Source organism: Erpetoichthys calabaricus, chromosome 4, assembly GCF_900747795.2.
Source record: "Erpetoichthys calabaricus chromosome 4, fErpCal1.3, whole genome shotgun sequence".
Taxonomy (NCBI): Eukaryota; Metazoa; Chordata; class Cladistia; order Polypteriformes; family Polypteridae; genus Erpetoichthys; species Erpetoichthys calabaricus.
In genome coordinates, this window is record NC_041397.2 from 4,379,261 (window position 1) to 4,398,090 (window position 18,830).

Here is an 18,830-nt window from a genome sequence, read left to right on the forward strand (position 1 = left end):
CCAGTCTGACATGCTGCCTTTCTTCAGAAGTGGTATCCAGTTGGGGCCGGCCCTGTTTCCCATACATTTCAACAGAGGTGATGCGTGATGTCAGTCATATCGTATGCATGTTTATCTCCACAATTCTGCTGGTACTTTATATCGTCATGCCCTGTTGCCTTCTTGATATTCAGTTTTTTGATCAATTCTTCAATCTCTGATGGTTCCATTTCCACCTCTCCATCAGTATAATTACTACCATTATCCATTTCTGCGGCACTGTTGTTTCCCGTTGAGCTTGCATTTAATGTCTAACAATAGGTTTTCCACCTCTTCATCACTGTGTCCTGCTCAGTTTGCAAAGTGCCATATTTATTTTAATGCAGTATTGTTGACAACAGACAATGGTGTTGGGTAAGGTCGTGGGGTCATGCAGCTGGGGGTCATCTGTTGGTGAAGAGAGATTCACTGATTTTGACTTTGCTGACAATGATGTGATCTTTGCTTAGTCAATGGAGGCTTTGATCGGGGCTCTCGAGAGACTGAGTGAGGAGTCTGAGTGTCTGGGCTTGTGAGTGTCCTGATAAAAACCAAGAGCCAGGCCTTTACAACCTCTTGGGCACGGCCATCAGCAGTGTGTCTGTCTATGGATAGAGTGTCAACCTTGTTGACTGGCCTGGATGTATCATGGTGTGGTTTGGTAACCTGACTTGTGGGGATCGCAATCTCCTCTAAAGGACTCACCATACAGCTTCTGAAGTCTTTGGGGCTGACCTCCCATAGCTTCATACCATCTACTCAAGCAGATGTCTGAGGAGAGCTAAATCCATCATTTCTGATGGCAACCATTCAGCTCATCCCCTATTTCCACTTCTGCCTTCTGGGAAGCCTGATCACTCAATCAACCTGCTTCAGGGACAGCTTCATCCCCCAGGCCCCCCCCAGGTCAAGGAATTCCTGATCTTACCTGCCTTGCAGTATGTGATGTACCCACCTGCTGGTTTCTGTGGAATTGTACTGTACATTACTTTGTTTTTTTAAGTCTTATTTCATTTATTTATTCTGTTAATTTACCTTCCATTACTATTATTTATTTGCTGTTATTTACACATCACCGCAAATGTGGATGAAGAATGTTACAGTGTTCTTGCAGTGTATGTGGCAATAAAGATCTCTAATCTCTAATCTAATCTAAAAGAATCCATAAAGAGCTGGAAATGCAACCACCTGTAGAAACCAAAGAAATAAAACAGCGACAGTGGTGTGGACAAATAATGAGAATGAAGGAAACAAGGAGTTCCAAAAAGGTGTTTGCAAGGAAAGGTGAAGGAAAAAGGCTGATGTGAAGACCAAAAAGGGTATGGGAAGAAAACATCAAAGAAGTAGCAAGAAAGAGAAGGATTACCATGGAATAAGTGAAGATCATGGCAAAGGGATAATCAATGGCTCTAAATCTACAAAAGGTATAATGGGAGAAGATAAAGTAAGTATTTAACACTAGAATCCCTGAAGCCTACGAAAAAACTCGTAATCCCGGCCCACCTTAAATTCCTTCACACCTTTCTATCAGCGTCTTTTGTGTTGTAAATGTGTCGATCAGCACAAGCAGCCAGCAGCCTGCTATCCCACCCAACGCGGCTCAACTTGGGCAAAACGTTCTGCCAACTCAAGTCTTGTTTATCTGCGTGTGAGGCGCCTGGAGTTGTAGAGTGTAAATAATATAATGTTATTTGGAACACATACATTAGTAACATATACATGTTTTCCATATAAAGACTATCACAAAACACAGTCACAAACAGGACTTTGCATGATACGTTGGCAAGCTCTGTAAGCCCTGCTGTTTATTTGAAGGACACGTGTGGGGCAGACTGGTTGGCAGGACGATGGTCAGCTTCTTGCTGCATTCAAACAGTGCCATCTTTCACCTTTACGCCTGGTGAAGCTGCGTTGTTCTTATGTATTACTGAACGTTTCTTGCGGTGAGGGCTTCTGTTCTCTTTCTCCGATGTAGAACCCTCATCCTCATCGGAGTTCACCTCTGTTATAGTGCATCTTTATTTGAAAACAGCAGTGTCAGATCGGGGGGGAGCGTGAACGCGACTGAGAGAATAAAACTGAATAAAAAAAAAACCAACGCTATCCTTTACAAGTACTATAAATTTACACCGGCTGTTACAGACTGAAATCAATGTTACGTTTTTAATGTACAGTAATAACAATAAGAGCAGCTCACCACTCAAAACGGTAATTCTGGAGGGCGCCAGGACTCGAATGCACAAAGTTTTAATTATGAGTCAGCAGTTCTTACCGCTGCGCCACCCAAATGGTCATATCAGCATTGTACCCTAACCCGATTTCTCTTTCTTCAGTTATATTCTTGAATAAAAGTGCACTTGTTTTGTTATATGTGTATCTTTTTGTGAAAGTGTTTATTTGATATCTGGACTTCAGTCTTCACACGTTATACGCTTCATGTCAAAATTTTGTCGTTAGTACTAAAACATGAAAAACGTTTCTTTTTTAGTTATGTGTTAAACATTTCTTGCCTCGCGTTTCCTGTCATCCTACATTTACCCAGATCATTGTAGACACGGAACACAAATGAAATGCATGTGTTCCAAATAACGATAGATTATTTACCCTCTACAACTCCAGGCACCTCACACCGACTTGAGCTGAGAGAACTTTTTGCAAGAGTTGACTGCGGCACAGGTTTGGGGATGAGATAGCAGGCTGCTTACTGCTTGTGCTGATCGCCACATTTACAAAACAAAAGGCGCTGAGGGAGAGGTGCGAAGGAATTTAAGGTGGGCCGGGATTACGAGTTTTTTTTGTACACTTAAGGGATTCTAGTGTTAATTGCATTGTTTTGCACTCAGCTCTGGTCCTCCTTTCTCTTTCATGCACCCCCTGACCTCTTGATATGGCACATCATCATAAGCCTCCTCCAAGTCAATGACCACCACATGCAAACCTTTCTGTGTTTCTCAATGTTTCTCTATGAGTTGGCTCAATGCAAAGACTGCATCAGTTGTTTCAACTCCCTGGCATAAAACCAAATTGATCCTCCCCAATGGTGGTCTTGTCCCTAAGTCTTCTCTCTATAACCCTTTCCCAAATTTTTATTATGCGTGACATCAGCTTTATCCCTTTAAAGTTTCCTCAATTCTGAATATTGTCCATCTACTTATGAATGGGTATGATTCCACCATTCCTCTAGTCCTCTTGTATTCTCTCCTGTTCACAGATGTTCTTCATTAGGCCCCACAACATCATCTACTCTGTCTTCTCCTAAACTCTTCCACACTTGTGCTGCTATTTCATCCGGTCCTGCTGCCTTTCCATTTTTCATGCTTTTCACTGCCTCCTTTACTTCCTCCCTCCTTATTCTTGTCACTGGCCCTTCATTTGGGACTCCATGCCCAACTATTACCTTCGGATGTTTTTCATTCAAAAGCTTTTCAAAGTACCTCTTCCATCTGTTTTTGATCCTATCTGCTCACTCAATACCACACCTCCCTTATCCTTCATCTGCTTTATCTGACTAAAATCCTTTCTAGCATTGTTCCTATATTTCGCTATCTGCAAGGGAAGGGAGGACTCAGGTTAAAAGCAATGTTGGGGTAACAGACAAGCTCTCAGCTAGAGTAGGTCTGCACCAGGGACCTTCTTGAAGTCCTACCTTTTTTGATCTGCTTATGGATCATGGGAGAAAATACTGATCCCCAGTGGTGCAGGGTGTGTGCGGATGACAATGTGTTGTGTAGCAATGGAAAAGTAGTGGAGAGAAAGTTGGGAGAATGGAGAAAAGCTTTGGAAGACAGAGGAATGAACATAAATAGGAAGAAGAAGATGACAGATTATCTGAAGTTTAATGATGACCAGGATTAAAAAATTAGTCTGCAGGAAGAGTCACTGAAAAGAGTGGATAAATGGAACTATCTAGAATCAGTGATGGAGCCCAAGATGGAGAATATGATGTAGAGATAATCCATAGAGTGCAGTGTAGATGGAACAATTGGAAGAAGGTATCAGGAGTGTTGTGTGATCAGAGAATTAAGGTAAAGGTTAAAGGTCAGGTTTGCAAAACCATCAATGAATGATGTATGGCGCTGAGACATGGACAGTAAAGGAAGCAGATCAGGAGAAGGAGGAGGAGGATATGGGAGAAATGAGAAGGTTGAGGTGGATATGAGGAGTTACAAAAAAAAGGACAGAACAAGAAATGAGACAATCAAAAGTGGGAGAGATAACTAAAAATGTACAGGAAAGTGGGGTTGAAGTGGATTGACATATGATGAGGACAAGTCAAGTTGGGGAACATGCACTGGTACAGTGTGTTGCCGCACCCAGTACACAGCGAAACAACTCTGGATCCCGGTTTGCAACCACCCAGGCAGGTCAGTCACACCCTCTGGAAATGACCGTCTATCTGCTGCAGCCAGGTGTTACGTGGGCGACCCCTTGGCCTGGTCCAGCTAATCGGGTCCCCAACAATGAGGATCTTACGAGCCGGATCACCCTCGGGTAATCGCGCCACATGGCTGTAGTGCCGTAACCAACGTTCCCTCACAATACAGGTAATGTGCCTCATTTGGGACTCAATGAGCGCCCGCTCATTCAACACAAAGTCAAACCAACGGTACCCAAGGATTTTCCAGTGAGACACAGTACCAAAGGAGTCCAGTCTTCATCTCAGGCCACTGGATAGCGTCCATGTCTCGCAACCATATAGAAAGAGAGGAAGCACCAGGACTCTAAAAACTTGGACCTTCGTCCTTTTGCATAGATATCGGGAGTGCCACACACCCCTTTCCAGCGACCTCATGACCCCCCCATGCTCTCCCATTCCGTCTACTGACTTCACAGGAAGAATCACCAGAGACATGAATGTCACTGCCAAGGTAAGTAAACCTCTAAACAAGGTCAACACTCTCTCCGCAAACAGACACACTGCTGATGGCTGTGCCCAAGAGGTCATTAAAGGCCTGGATCTGGATCTTTTTTTTAATTTTATGATGAGGACAGACAAGGAATATGTGGGGAAAAGAGTGATGGGAATGGTAGTCCAGGGGAAGAGAAAGTGAGGGAAAGCAAAGTGTAGGTGGATGGATAAAGTAACAGAAGATCTGAAGGAAAAGGACTTGACTCGCGAGGAGGTGCAGGAACGAGGTGTTTGAAGAAGGTTCATCAAGCACATGAACCACACATAGACGGAGGAAGAAGAACATGAAGAAGAAGACATTACAGTTCTCTTATTTCATTAAACTCTACTGCTATACTTTTGAACAAGAGAGTCTTGCTTGTCTGTCCCACTTGTCCTGCTCATGACTATCCATGTCCTGGAAACAGTAGGGTGACCTCAGCTGCGGGTCAAGAGCATCAAACACCAGGTTTCTAATAGATGTTGATTTTTTTATTTTTTCCTTAAATGATATCTGATTTATTTTCACCTTTTATGTACAGTAGATTGCAATTTCACAAAAAAAAGTAGAAAACGTTCCGATTTTGATCACAAAATCCTGCCATTTTAGGGTTAGGGATGTGTTCACTTTGTATATCCACTGTAAATGATATAACATTTAAATCGTTTTTCAATGTAACACCCATCCATTTTTTTTATACCCGCTTATTCCTGAGCAGAGTTGAGGGGCAGCTGGAGCCTCTCCCATCACATATCGGGCACAAGACAGGAACAATCTCTGGACAAGACACCCGGTCCATCGTAGGGTCAACACTCACACAGGAAAATTTAGCATCACCAATCCATCACCTAACCTGCACCTCTTTGAACTCTGGTTACAAACCCAGACGGACATGGGGGAGAACATTCAAACACCTGGGACTTGAACCTTTGTCTCCAAGTTCCAACGTAGCAGCCATGCCACCCATCTGCTGGGCAATATCCAGTATAATCTGGCCAATGTGTTTTTCCTGGAGATGAAGGCTAGAAAGATCTAATTGTCAGCATATAAATGTAAGATATCACACAAAGCTGCCTGTTAAATGTCACCCTTTACTTATTTCCAGATGACCACCATGTCCCTATAAAGCTGGCCGTGCGCAGGGGACACCGTTGTCCCTGTACAAGTTGCTCTCCATTTAGATTTTATCCCACTCCCCAGTTGCCAGCTGCAGATCCAGCACGTACCCAAGAGCATTTCTGCTGATAACAGCAAAGCTTCTTGTAGATGCGAACAGTGAATTAGTTTATGACTTGCTACAGACAGAAGGTGAGGACCGTATACTTATTAATGGCGTGACGATACCACAGCTGCATCGGTCACCTTTACAGCTAGCTAGAGTAAAATTATCTAAATGTTCATCTAACCCATAAAAAACAAAGATAAAAGTCAACAGCAGCAGCACTGTGATGGCGTGAAGTTCACTCTGCTCAAGTTGCAACAACTAATGGATCAAAAAATGAGAAATGGTTTACTCACGGGTGCCAGCCGAAGAGCCGTCCTTCCAGGATGCACGGATGAAACCCAAATGGGCGCCTGGATTAACACAGCCTGTCTGCATAGAGGTAACCATAGTAACCTGGAGGGAATTCCAACAATGTAAAGCCGGCAAAACTTTTAACTATTCAGCAATTTATTTGCTGTTTTAGTATCAATTTAGTACTGTGCAAAAAGACTTACATATCGTAGATGTTGATTTTTTTTTGTCAACAGCATGGAGGTGTTTAGGAGAGATGACAGTGGAGCTTCTAACTGGATTGTTTAATGGAATCTTGGAAAGTGAGAGGATGCCTGAGGAGTGCAGAAGAAGTGTACTGGTGGGCCGATATTTAAGAATAAGGGGGATGTGCAGGACTGCAGTAACTACAGGGGGATAAAATTGATGAGCCACAGCATGAAGTTATGGGAAAGAGTAGTGGAAGCTCAGTTAAGCAGTGAGGTGATGATTAGTGAGCAGCAGGATGGTTTCCTGCCAAGAAAGAGCACCACAGATGTGATGTTTGCTCTGAGGATGTTGATAGAGAAGTTTAGAGAAGGAGTTGCATTGCCTCTTTGTGGACCTGGAGAAAGCATATGACAAGGTGATTGAGAGGAGCTGTGGTATTGTATGAGGAAGTCAGAAGTGGCAGAGAAGTACGTAAGAGTTGTACAGGATATGTACGAGGGAAGTGTGACAGTGGTGAGGTCTGCGGTAGGAGTGACGGAGGTGGGATCACATCAGGGATCGTCTCTGAGCCCTTTCTTATTTACAATGGTGATGGACAGGTTGACAGACGAGATTAGACAGGAGTCCCCGTGGACTGTGATGTTTGCTGATGACATTGTGATCTGCAGGTTGAGGAGACCCTGGAAAGGTGGAGATATGAGAGGAGAGGAATGAAGGTCAGTAGGACCAGCAAGACAGAATACATGTGTGTGAATGAGAGGGAGGTCAGTGGAATGGTGAGGATGAGGAGAGTAGAGTTGGTGAAGGTAGATGAGTTTAAATACGTGGGATCAACAGTACAGAGTAATGGGGATTGTGGAAGAGAGGTGAAGAAGAGAGTACAGGCAGGGTGGAATGGGTGGAGAAGACTGTCAGGAGTGATTTGTGACAGATGGGGTTCAGCAAGAGTGAAAGGGAAGGTCTACAGGACAGTAGTGAGACCAGCTATGTTATATGAGCTGGAGACGGTGGCACAGGAGACAGAGCTGGAGGTGGCAGAGTTAAAGATGCTAAGATTTGCATTCGGAGTGACAAGGATGGACAACAACAAGGATTACAAATGAGGACATTAGAGGGTCATGGGCGGCACAGTGGCGCTGTGGTAGCGCTGCTGCCTCACAGTTAGGAGACCTGGGTTTGCTTCCCGGGTCCTCCCTGCGTGGAGTTTGCATGTTCTCCCCGTGTCTGCGTGGGTTTCCTCCGGGCGCTCCAGTTTCCTCCCACAGTCCAAAGACATGCAGGTTAGATGGATTGGCGATTCCAAATTGGCCCTAGTGTGTGTGCTTGGTGTGTTTGTGTGTGTCCTGCGGTGGGTTGGCACCCTGCCCAGGATTGGTTCCTGCCTTATGCCCAGTGTTGTCTGGGACTGGCTCCAGCAGACCCCCGTGACCCTGTGTTCGGATTTAGCAGGTTGGAAAATGGATGGATGGATGGATGGACATTAGAGGGTCAGCTCAGGTCGGGAGGCAAAGTCGGAGAGGTGAGATTGTGCTGGTTTTGACATGTGCAGAGGAGAGATGGTGGGTATATTGGGAGAAGGGTACTAAGAATAGAGCTGGCAGGGAAGCGGAAAAGAGGAAGGCCTAAGAGAAGGTTTATGGTGAGAGAGGACATGCAGGTGATGGGTGTAACAGAGCAACATGAGGAGGACAGGAAGATATGGAAAAAGATGACCCACTGTGGCAACCCCTAATGGGAGCAGCTGAAAGAAGAAAAAGCATTAGTGTGCCAGTAGAAAGCAGCAAATTTCAGATGTACAAATATTCTTTTTCCAAAACAATTATTAAACATTACAGAAATATTTTAATTAAATAAAGTAACTGATTAGGAATCAAAACTCGCTGACTTTGTAGCTCTCTGGCCCAAACCCCAAAGCAGGATTAAATGAAGAAAGACATGAGGAGTGGATGGAACCAAACTTGGGCAAAGAAAGAAAGAAAGAATTTTTTTTTTTAAATTTTGAATTGAACTTTATTAATCAATACTCGAAAAGTCATTTACAATAATAGCAAAAGTAAAGCAAACAAAGAAAACCCCAACTCAACCCCTCCAAAAAAAGCAGAGCCAGGTTTGATGAACGGTACTAATGGCTTTTCTCCCGCTTCCACAGAACATTAGAACACTCTGGACGAGAACAGGCCATTCAGCTCAACAAAGCTTGCCAGTCCTAAGCACTTAATTCTACCAAAAAATATAAAGTTGAGTTTTGAAAGTCACTAAAGTCTTACTGTCCTCCACACTTCCTGGTCGCTTATTCCAAGTGTCTGTCGTTCTTTGCGTAAAGAAAAACTTCCTAATGTTTGTGCGAAATTTACCCTTCACAAGTTTCCAACTGTGTCCCCGTGTTCTTGATGAACTCATTTTAAAATAACAGTCTCGATCTACTGGACTAATTTCCTTCATCATTTTAAACACTTCAATCATATCACCTCTTAATCTTCTTTTGCTTAACCTGTAAAGGCTCAGCTCTTTTAATCTTCCCTCATAACTCATCCCCTGTAGCCCTGAATCAGCCTAGTTGCTCTTCTCTGGACCTTCTCTAGTGCTGCTATGTCCTTTTTGTACTCTGGAGACCAAAACTGCACACAGGACTCCAGATGAGGCCTCACCAGTGTGTTATAAAGCTTGAGCAGAACCTCCTGTGACTTGTACTCCACACATCAAGGTGCTATATAACCTGACATTCTGTTTGCCTTTTTAATGACTTCTGAACACTGTGTGGAAGTTGATAATGTAGAGTCCACTGTGACTCCTAAATCCTTCTCATAAGGTGGACTCTCGATGTTCAGACCGCCCATTGTTTATTCAAACCTAACATTTTTACTTCCTATGTGTAATTCTTTACATTTACTGACATTAAATTGATGATTTTTAGGAGGCCCAGGCCCCTCATGGACCCTATGATCATCAGAGGTGACTGTGTGCAGAAGGTGCAGACCTATAAATACCTGGGAGTGCAGCTGGATGATAAACTGGACTAGACTCCCAATACTGATGCTCTGTTCAAGATAGGACAGAGCCGACTATACTTCCTGAGAAGGCTGGCGTCCTTCAACATCTGCAATAAGATGCTGCAGATGTTCTATCAGACGGTTGTGGTGAGCGCCCTCTTCTGCGCAGTGTTGTGCTGGGGAGGCAACATAAAGAAGAGGGACGCCTCATGCCTGGACAAACTGGTGAGGAAGGCAGGCTCTATTGTAGGCACGGAGCTGGACAGTTTGACATCTGTGGCAGAGCAACGGGCGCTGAGCAGACTCCTGTCATTCATGGAGAATCCACTGCATCCACTGAACAGGATCATCTCCAGACAGAGGAGCAGCTTCAGTGACAGACTGCTGTCACCGTCCTGCTCCACTGACAGAATGAGGAGATTGTTCCTCCGCCAAACTATACGACTCTTCAATTCCAGCCCGGGGGTTTAAACGTTAACATTATTCAAAGTTATTGTCTATTATACCTGCATTGTTATCACTCTTTAATTTAATGTTGTTTTTATCAGTATACTGCTGCTGGAGTATGGGAATTTCCCCTTGGGATTAATAAAGTATCTATCTATCTATCTATCTATCTATCTATCTATCTATCTATCTATCTATCTATCTATCTATCTATCTATCTATCTATCTATCTATCTATCTATCTATCTATCTATCTATCTATCTATCTATCTACAATGCATCCAGAAAGTATTCCCAGCGCATCACTTTTTCCACATTTTGTTATGTTACAGCCTTATTCCAAAATGGATTAAATTCATATTTTCCCTCAGAATTCTGCACACAACACCCCATAATGACAACGTGAAAAAAGTTTACTCGAGGTTTTTGCAAATTTATTAAAAATAAAACAACTGAGAAATCCCATGTCCATAAGTATTCACAGCCTTTGCTCAATACTTTGTCGATGCACCTTTGGCAGCAATTACAGCCTCAAGTCTTGTTGAATATGATGCCACAAGCTTGGCACACCTATCCTTGGCCAGTTTGGCCCATTCCTCTTTGCAGCACCTCTCAAGCTCCATCAGGTTGGATGGGAAGCGTCAGTGCACAGCCATTTTAAGATCTCTCCAGAGATGTTCAATCGGATTCAAGTCTGGGCTCTGGCTGGGCCACTCAAGGACATTCACAGAGTTGTCCTGAAGCCACTCCTTTGATATCTTGGCTGTGTGCTTAGGGTTGTTGTCCTGCTGAAAGATGAACCGTCGCCCCAGTCTGAGGTCAAGAGCGCTCTGGAGCAGGTTTTCATCCAGGATGTCTCTGTACATTGCTGCAGTCATCTTTCCCTTTATCCTGACTAGTCTCCCAGTCCCTGCCACTGAAAAACATCCCCACAGCATGATGCTGCCACCACCATGCTTCACTGTAGGGATGGTATTGGCCTGGTGATGAGCGGTACCAGGTTTCCTCCAAACGTGACGCCTGCCATTCACACCAAAGAGTTCAGTCTTTGTCTCATCAGACCAGAGAATTTTCTTTCTCATGGTCTGAGAGTCCTTCAGGTGCCTTTTGGCAAACTCCAGGCAGGCTGCCATGTGCCTTTTACTAAGGAGTGGCTTCCGTCTGGCCACTCTACCATACAGGCTTGATTGGTTGATTGCTGCAGAGATGGTTGTCCTTCTGGAAGGTCCTCCTCTCTCCACAGAGGACCTCTGGAGCTCTGACAGAGTGACCATCAGGTTCTTGGTCACCTCCCTGACTAAGGCCCTTCTCCCTCGATCGCTCAGTTTAGATGGCCGGCCAGCTCTAGGAAGAGTCCTGGTGGTTTCGAACTTCTTCCACTTATGGATGATGGAGGCCACTGTGCTCATTGGGACCTTCAAAGCAGCAGAAATGTTTCTGTAACCTTCCCCAGATTTGTGCCTCGAGACAATCCTGTCTCAGAGGTCTACAGACAATTCCTTTGACTTCATGCTTGCTTTGTGCTCTGACATGAACTGTCAACTGTGGGACCTTATATAGACAGGTGTGTGATTTTCCAAATCATGTCCAGTCAACTGAATTTACCACAGGTGGACTCCAATGAAGCTGCAGAAACATCTCAAGGATGATCAGGAGAAACAGGATGGACCTGAGCTCAATTCTGAGCTTCATGGCAAAGGCTGTGAATACTTATGTACATGTGCTTTCTCAATTTATTTATTTTTAATAAGTTTGCAAAAACCTCAAGTAAACTTTTTTCACGTTGTCATTATGGGGTGTTGTGTGTAGAATTCTGAGGAAAAAAATGAATTTAATCCATTTTGGAATAAGGCTGTAACATAAAAAAATGTGGAAAAAGTGATGCACTGTGAATACTTTCCGGATGCACTGTATCTATCTATCACAAATCTGCCCAAGCCTGTCTGCTGTCCAAGTCCTTCTGTGATGAAATAACGGATTTCAAATTATCTGCTAATCCACCTATCTTGGTATCATCTGCAGACTTCATCAGCTTGTTCTTTATATTCATATCTACATCATTTATAGATATTAAAATATCAGCGGCCCCACACTGACCCCTGCTGGTCACTACTCTTAACATCAGCCAATTCTGATTGAGTTCCTAACACCATCACCCTCTGCTTCCCATGTCTGAGCCAATTCTGCACCCATGTCCACCCCACACCTTGAGCTGCCACTTCTTTTAGTTTGATGCCCACCCTTTCATGTGGCACCTTATCAAATGCTTTCTGAAAGTCAAGATAAATAACATCATCTGCTCCACTTTGATCGTACTCTTTTATTCCTTCCTCATAGAATTCCAGCCTGTTAGTAAAACACTAATGACTAACAACAGAGATGCAGCGTGCAGTGCTAATCAGCAGCTCTAGTCAGGGTGTTCTAAAATGATTTAAATCCAACAAATGAGTTCCTGTACGGTGTAGACTCTGTGACAATAGTGGTCCCTGGTGCCATCATACAGGTTGAACTGTAAACTTAATGCAAAAAAGTCATGTCCTGCCAAGTGAGGTGAGTTTGGAAGTTTACAACTTATTGCTCTGAAACGATCACAACTTCACAGGGGAGTTTATTGCATGGTGTGGCACAACAAGCAGAAAGGCGGCTATGAAGAGTGATGCAGTGGAAAGATTGGCACTCCATCCAGATTACTAACAGATTTGTAAGATGGCACCGGGACTTGCCGTCAACCAATCAGCACAATAGTTCCCGGTTGACTGAACAGTACATAATGGGGAGTAGGAGCTGGGAGCTGGTACCGGTCAGAATGGCACAAAACTTCCTGAGTGTTAAAAAAGTCTCTGTTTCCTGAAAAATAAGTTCATGAAGTAGGAAAGCGGACAAGAAAGCCTGACCCTCATTGTACGTCCATGTTGCTTTATTCACCGATAACTCTCCAAAGTCGAACTTGCTGATAGATTTGTAAGAAGTTGCTCAGGCCACTAAATAAAGGTTCTTCTACTTCAGAGATGAGAATTTCTAGCTCTAACTCTTCAAAGTTTTTGCTTCGTTTGCCTCTCGTTTCTTATCGCCTTGGTCTCCCCTTACGAGTAAATCTGCTCTTCCCATAAGTCTGAGGTTTATTAGTATAGTCCGTACATTATCGTGTCAGAGTTTGCGTACGCACATTAATGACTGTGATTTATAAACGGTTGATCACGTACAAATGTGAATACATCAGGTGTTATAAATCAGATTTTGTTTTACCGTACGCATACAGATTCATAAACGAGACCCCCCCCCCCCAAGGTTTGGATAAGTGTTCGGCCTCTGATAGTAAAGCATACAAAGCCACTTGACTTACCATGTGGGGACACTGCAGGAATTAACGAGGCAACTGTTCAGTGTCATGGGGGCTGGTGGCCACCAGCAAGTGAGAAGCCAGCCCAGCACGGGGTGGCAGTACAGCACAGGACACACCGACATCACATCGGGTTCATTTAGAGTCACCGGTCAGTCTGATGAGCGCACACACGTTTGGGATGCGAGAGGAGAACCCATCAACCATCAGAAAGACTGCAAGGACGGCAGGCAAACGTCACAAAGACAAGCTGGGTGGAAGCGGCACTAAGCTCTGCTGTGATTCTGATACGTTTTTCAATAAGTTATAAGTTTCAATAAGTTTTTCATGGTGAATTATTATTAATAACTTGAGGGCTTTGCCCCCTGCTTGCTTTGCTCACCAATCCCCATGATTGCGCTACGCGTTTGCGGTTCTGCCAGTCGCATATGGGGATGCGGATGTACAATTTAAACAGATATTAATTTTCATTTGAAGTGTTACTTTTGCATCCACACGACATATTACTGCTCGTGATTGAATTTTGTTTCTCTCGCCCTATTAAATAAAATGACTTTTTCAGATGTTTGGCTCTGAGATTTGTTAATTGACTTTGTAAAAGCTATTCTAACAGGAAACTGTAAATGTTTTAATACGAATGGCATATCAAGATCTACTTTGGTGTCCAATGTTATCCCCTGAAGATGTACTACATTACCTTTCTTGGATACATCCTTCTTTCTACAGTAATTCGGCCGTTGGAAAACCGGACGGTGTTAACAGTTGTAGATATTCTTCGTGACATTGCAAGCTGATGTTTTCATCTTCCACACCATCACCACCAACTGTTTCAGCATAGTCTAATGATACGCATTTAACCAATTTGTCGTTTAACCGATCAACATTTTCAAGTTAATTCGTTTGACTTCCTCATTTCTTGGATTGCCCGTGTACTCATTTTTTCTGTTGATAACCCTTCGGGATAAAATTCTTCAATAAGATTTGGAAAAAATACGTCTTCCTTAATTGGGAACTTAAAGTGAGGAAACGTTAAAATTTCACGTTGAATTTTGATTCCGTGTTTGGACTTGCATCGTGACAACACAACGTATAACTACCCGTGAGTGAATATCGTTTCTTCCATCCATCCATCCATTTTCCAACCCGCTGAATCCAAACACAGGGTCACGGGGGTCTGCTGGAGCCAATCCCAGCCAACACAGGGCACAAGGCAGGAACCAATCCCGGGCAGGGTGCCAACCCACCGCAATATCATTTCTTTCTCTCTAATAAATAAAACGTCTTTCTTGAATGTTTGTCCATGCTCTTTCTTCTTCGCTTAGTCATTGATGTGTCATCTAGAACATATAAAATTACTGTCCTGACAAAATTTATAAGAGCACAGGAACTGTGTCCGACAAAAGCATTCACACCAATGAGAGGTGAGAGGACCGCGGGCGTGGATGAAAATGGTTGAGAGGAGGGTGAAAAAATGTCATGTTAAAAGTCTCATCTCGCGGGACCTCATTCCAAAAAGGGGAGTGGGCTGCTTAAATTGACAAAGATCCTGAGAGTGAGAATGTGAATCAGAAATAAATATAAATATATAAAAAAATTGTTTTTTAAAAACCGCGCTTATATTAAGTTAAAAAGTGTACTAAAAATTAAAAAATAAGTCTCTCATACATCACTCGTAAAATAGAAGGTGGCGCTTTTGCTGAGATTTTAAGAAATGTTTTCTGAATGTTGATTGATGAAAAGCGCCTGTGCTTTTATTTTACAAGTGATGTATGAGAGACTTATTTTTTACTTTTTAGTACACTTTTTAACTTAATATATCCATCCATCCATCCATCCATTCTCTTCCGCTTATCCGAGGTCGGGTTGCGGGGGCAGCAGCTTGAGCAGAGATGCCCAGACTTCCCTCTCCCCGGCCACGTCTTCTAGCTCTTCCGGGAGAATCCCGAGGCGTTCCCAGGCCAGTCGAGAGACATAGTCCCTCCAGCGTGTCCTGGGTCTTCCCCGGGGCCTCCTCCCGGTTGGACGTGCCCGGAACACCTCACCAGGGAGGCGTCCAGGAGGCATCCTGATCAGATGCCCGAGCCACCTCATCTGACTCCTCTCGATGCGGAGGAGCAGCGGCTCTACTCTGAGCTTCTCACCCTATCTTTAAGGGAGAGCCCAGACACCCTGCAAAGGAAACTCATTTCAGCCGCTTGTATTCGTGATCTCGTTCTTTCGGTCACTACCCATAGCTCATGACCATAGGTGAGGGTAGGAACATAGATCGACTGGTAAATTGAGAGCTTTGTCTGATGGCTCAGCTCCTTTTTCACCACGACAGACCGATGCAGAGCCCTCATCACTGTGGATGCCGCACCGATCCGCCTGTCGATCTCACGCTCCATTCTTCCCTCAGTTGTGAACAAGACCCCGAGATACTTAAACTCCTCCACTTGAGGCAGGATCTCACTCCCAAACCTGAGAGGGCACTCCACCCTTTCCCAGCTGAGGACCATGGTCTCGGATTTAGAGGTGCTGATTCCCATCCCAGCCGCTTCACACTCAGCTGCGAACCGATCCAGAGAGAGATGAAGATCACGGCCTGATGAAGCAAACAGGACAACATCATCTGCAAAAAGCAGTGACCCAATCCTGAGTCCACCAAACCGGACCCCCTCAACACCCTGGCTGCGTCTAGAAATTCTGTCCATAAAAGTTATGAACAGAATCGGTGACAAAGGGCAGCTCTGACGGAGTCCAACTCTCACTGGAAATGGGTTCGACTTACTGCCGGCAATGTGGACCAAGCTCTGACACCGATCGTACAGGGACTGGGTACCCCATACTCCCGGAGCACCCCCCACAGGATCCCCTGAGGGACACGGTCGAACGCCTTTTCCAAGTCCACAAAACACATGTAGACTGGTTGGGCGAACTCCCATGCACCCTCCAGGACCCTGCTAAGGGTACAGAGCTGGTCCACTGTTCCTAACTTAATATAAGTGTGGTTTTTAAAAAGTATTTTTATATATATATTATTTTCAACTTTTAAGTCTTGGGTTTGTTTTAGTATAATTTTGTAATCAATATTTTAACACTTCTGCGGTGGGCTGGTATCCTGCCCAGGGTTTGTTTCCTGCCTTGCGCCCTGTGTTGGATTGGGATTGGCTCCAGCAGACCCCTGTGACCCTGTAGTTAGGATATAGCAGGTTGGATAATGGATGGATGGATTTAAACACTTCCTTTAATATTTCTATCAGTTACTAGTGCCATCTATTGGTGAAATCTTGAACTATTCTTCATACAAAAATTTCATTTCTTAATTAACATGGATTAATTGATCAATTAATGAAACTGATTATTGATTCTTGTATTTCCATTGGAAGTGAGTTAAGTGTGCAAAATTTCAAGTCATTTGGACAAGAGGAAGTGGGTTAAACATCGATTACAAGATTTGTACCAAACAACAAACAGGTGAAGTTAAAATAAAGTGTGGTAATAATAAAAAATAAAAAAAGAAAAGAAAAGCTGATGTGCCATCTTCCCTGTAAAGGTCACCTAAGGACACATCACACACACCTTTTAACTATTGAATTGCTTTCTGAGGAACATTTTTATTGCCGCAATTAGCAATTCGGGCATAATTACTAAATGAGCCTTGCGTCACGTGACACACTTACCACTTCAAAGACGTCCAGCACGCTAGTCGGGTCACCATAAAGCGAGTCTCGTCAAATGAAGAAGCCAGCAGATGGCTAAGCAGCGGCTCGCAGTTGTTCACTTCTGGCTGAAAGAGAAAGAAGAGCAAGTGAATTGGCGTTTTATCATACAAAGCAATCTCTCCATAAATGAAGTCTTCATTAGCAGGAAAAGTCCAAAGGCCACCGTAACATTTGTGTCATGTGCTGCTGTGGCCGAGATTCCTCAATTGTCACTGAACCTCACCTGAATCTTTAATGGAGATTTCGGACACGTTTCGGATTGATGATGCAGGGCCCTCCGTAACGTTTGGGACACAAAGACACGTTGGTCCTCGATTTGCCCCTCTGCTCCACAGTTTGAAATGACAGATCAAACAATTCAGACATCGTGAGTAAAGTGCACACTGCGGACTTTTATTTAAGGGGATTTGCAGACATTTCTGTCACACACACGCTTTCTACATGCCTCCAATTCAGGACACCGTAATGTTTGGACAAAGCAATGGCAGGACTGTTAAAGTCATTGTCATATTTAGCACTTTGTCACATACACAAAGCAGAGACTACACTTCCTGAGGTGGCTGAAGCGAGCAAGTCTTCCCCCTTCCATCCTCACCATGTTCTACATAGGCACCATTGAGAGTGTTCTGACCAGCTGCATCACTGTCTGGTATGGCAACTGCAACATATCCGACCGCAACAGCCTGCATAGGATAGTGAAGACAGCAGAGAACATTATTGGGGTGCTTCTGTCTTCACTACAGGACATATTTTACAAACACAGTGTCCGCAAGGCCTGTGCAGGACCCCTTACACCCTCATATGGACTTTTCACACTTCTGCCATCCAAGAGACGATACTGCAGCATCAGAGCCAGATCTGCCAGGCTGCAGGAGAGTTTTTACCCGCAAGCTGTCAGACTCCACAACACCATGCTGCCCGCTGGGATCTTCCACACAGCCTTAACCACCTCTACAAACAGAACTTTTATACATGCGAGCCACTGTCCTGCAAAGATGAGTGTGCAGGTAGAAAAGAACTGAAAATCTCATAGTGACCTTTAAGGATTTTGCACACTGCACTTTGACATCCTTTGATATCCTTCTACTGTGAAACATTCTGACCTGTCATTGTTTACACGTCATAAACAACTACAAGGGGGCTGCGCTCGCCTACCCCTGGCGTTGGGTATCCTGAAATACATTAGTCGAGCTCGTTCGTTTTGGAGCCGTGCCCGCTTTGCGAAATGAGAGCATTCCATCCTTCTTGGCCACTTGGAAACAAAATGGGGTATGTCAAAGTATCAAGTTTTGGAAAACAAATGTCTGTGCGGTGGAAGATAGGTTTTTTGTTTCCATCAGGATGTAAATGCAGGACAATATCGCGGTCAATTGGAGGCTCACCATCTTTACTTTGAAAGACAATTACAACTTCAGTAACGATGGGAAGATTGTATCGTCTTGGATCTTGTTCTTTGTCCTTTATTAAAACTAAAGCAATTTTAGTTGGCGCTACACCTTGTGCTTCTGCTTTTGTATTGGCCTCTCTTTCAACCTCATGTAGCATTGTTATAGACTTAGCTAATGGGTGATTGTTTATGACTTCAGCGACGTTTCTCATTATCAGCTCTGTGCATTGCTTGTTTTCAGGGAGGTGCATTCGTTGATAGATTGCGTCATCTGGATCTAACACGTAGATCTGTGCATATTTGCGTTCGCGATTTGGGTTCAGGGTGCACTTGACTTCTAGCTAACCAAT

At 44.0% G+C, this 18,830-nt stretch overlaps 1 protein-coding gene across 1 annotated transcript in view; it reads right to left on the reverse strand.

Annotated features, from left to right (window-relative positions):
- slc10a2 (solute carrier family 10 member 2) overlaps positions 1 to 17,681 on the reverse strand; it is a 60,665-nt gene extending 42,984 nt beyond the window's left edge. Inside the window, exon 1 of the mRNA XM_028799219.2 lies at positions 17,052 to 17,681. The gene's annotated coding sequence lies outside the window, so the exon portion shown is untranslated. The remainder of the gene's footprint in view (positions 1 to 17,051) is intronic.
- Positions 17,682 to 18,830: the final 1,149 nt, after the last annotated feature.